Raw genomic sequence first — 2561 nt, 5'->3', positions numbered from 1 at the left:
TCCCTAGTAGCTAGGATTACAGGCATGCATCATCACGCCTGGCTAATTGTTGTATTTTAGCCAGGGCCAGATTTCCTCCTATTGCTCCAGTTCCCCATCACTCCAGTTTCTTCTCTGGACACCAAAACCTCCCTTTCATCAGCCTCCTCCACTCGGGTTAGTCCACGTAAGACAGTAGGTTCTCTGGGGCAGGGAACATCCTGAAGCCACAGCAGCTGGCCAGCTTCCTAACTCCAGACCAGGCTCAGGCGGGACAGCGCGTGGCCGGCCAGCTTCCTAACTCCAGACCAGGCTCAGGCGGGACAGCGCGTGGCCGGCCAGCTTCCTAACTCCAGACCAGGCACAGGTGGGACAGCACGTGGCCGTGAGTCCGCACCTGTGCTTCTTCCTGGTCGCTGGGGAAGATGCAGGGTTCTTTCTTCGAGTGACCAAGAATCCGTGGACTCCATGCACCCTTAGGAGTTGCTGCGTGAAACAAGAAGAAATGCAGGGGCTGGGGCCCCATGGGACATCTCCCCTTTTCCCTCTGGATCCTCTATCCCCAGAGATGCCCTAGACTGTAAGCTCCATAAGGGCAGGACTAGTGTGTGCCACTCCTCAGTAAACACCAAGTCTTGACCCGGGCCTGGCAGACGGGAACCCTCGATTGTAGCATGGACTGAGGAACACACGCAGCTCCTAACCTGCAGAGGGCCGTACTGTGTGGCCTGCCTTCAGGAAGTAAGTCCAACGTGGGTTGAGGAGCGTGGCAGAGTCCAAGCTGGGGCTCCAGAGAGAGTTTATTGCAGTTGATCTTTTCAGAAACCCACAACGATTGAAGTGGTTCTAACAGAATATTTGGGACTAATGTTACCCGAGTATTAGAGTAGCAGAGTCACAAAATAGTCAAGCCGAGTATTAAGAGTATTCATATTCTACCTGTGTATTTAGGGGGCAGCTGAGCTGGGCCCGCTGCTCACCCGGCTGACCTTTAGGCTCTGTAGTGCTGTCATGAGAGGTCCCAGACTTTGCCACCCTACCCTGTCCCTGTCCCCATCACTCATGCCCTTCAGCCCTTCGGTCCTCCTTTGGTTCCTGACCCGGGCCTAGCTTGGTCCAGCCCGAGGGTCCTTGCACCTGGCTGTCCCCTTGCCTGGGATGCTTTCCCTCCAGATCTTTGCTCCTTCTGGGCCTCCAGGTCTCAGCTAAAAGGTCACTGTCTCGGAGAGGCCTTCCCTGCCCATCCCAGCCAAAGAAACCCTCACTTGTTGCCACTCTCTGTAATGGTGAATTTTAGGTGTCAGCTTGACTGGATTAAGGGATACCCCAGTAGCTGGTCAGGCATTACTTCTGGGTGCACCTGTGGGTGTTTCCGGAGAGACTGGCATTTGAGTGAGTGGTCTGAGTAAGGAAGATCAGCTTTCACCCAATGTGGGCAGACACCACCGGATTGATTGAGGGTTGGGACAGAACAAAAAAAGGCGATGATGAAAAGGCAAATTTACTCTCTCTGGCTTCTGAAGCTAGGATGCCTTCTCATCCTGCACTTGGATACCAGAACTCCAGGTCTCTGGCCTTTGGATTCCAGGACTTGCACCAGTGACCCTCAGGTTCTCAGGCCTTTGAACTTGGACTGGGTCACAGTATCAGTTTGCCTGGCCTTCCAGCTTGCAAACAGCATCCTGTGGGACTTCTCAGCCTCTTCACTCCCATGAGCCAATTCTCCTAAAAATCTCTCTTATCTAATCCATCTACCTATCATCTATCCATCCATCCATCAATCAACCATCTGTCATTTATCTGATAAAGTCTATCATCTGTTATCTCAGTTCATCCATCATCTATTTATCATTTCTCTATTGTCAATCTATTGTCTATCTAATCATCTATCTATCCATCTAACTACCAATTCTCTATCTTTCCATCATTCATATGTCAGTCAGCCATCTATGATTTATCTATCATCAGTCTATCATCTATTATTTCTGTCCATTTATCATCTATTTTCTATGTATCCATCTACCCATAATCTATTATCTATCATCTATCTATTGTCTATCATCTCTCTATTATCTATGTATCATCTTTCTGTCTATCAACTATATCTATCTATCAATCAATCAATCAATCAATCAATCATCTATTTACCTGTCTATCTGGTTGGTTCTGTTTCTCTGGAGAAGCTTTACTAATACAACCTCTAATGCATTGCCACCCTGTTTGTCTTCATGAGTGTGTTTGTCTTCACAGCATTCACGACTGTGTGGATTTTGATTGCTTGCTTGTATAACTGCTTTCCCTTGCTAGATTAAAAACACCAAGAGCGGGCCGGGTGCGGTGGCTCACGCCTGTAATCCCAGCACTTTGGGAGGCTGAGGCGGGTGGATCAAGAGGTCAAGAGATCGAGACCATCCTGGTCAACATGGTGAAACCCCGTTTCTACTAAAACTACAAAAAATTAGCTGGGCATGGTGGCGCATACCTGTAATCCCAGCTACTCAGGAGGCTGAGGCAGGAGAATTGCCTGAACCCAGGAGGCGGAGGTTGCGGTGAGCCGAGATTGCGCCATTGCACTCCAGCCT

The sequence above is a fragment of the Cebus imitator genome, unplaced genomic scaffold, assembly GCF_001604975.1.
Source record: "Cebus imitator isolate Cc_AM_T3 unplaced genomic scaffold, Cebus_imitator-1.0 Scaffold15, whole genome shotgun sequence".
Lineage (NCBI taxonomy): Eukaryota > Metazoa > Chordata > Mammalia > Primates > Cebidae > Cebus > Cebus imitator.
The sequence above is the reverse complement of the archived record's forward strand: the minus strand, read 5'-3'. Positions refer to the sequence as shown.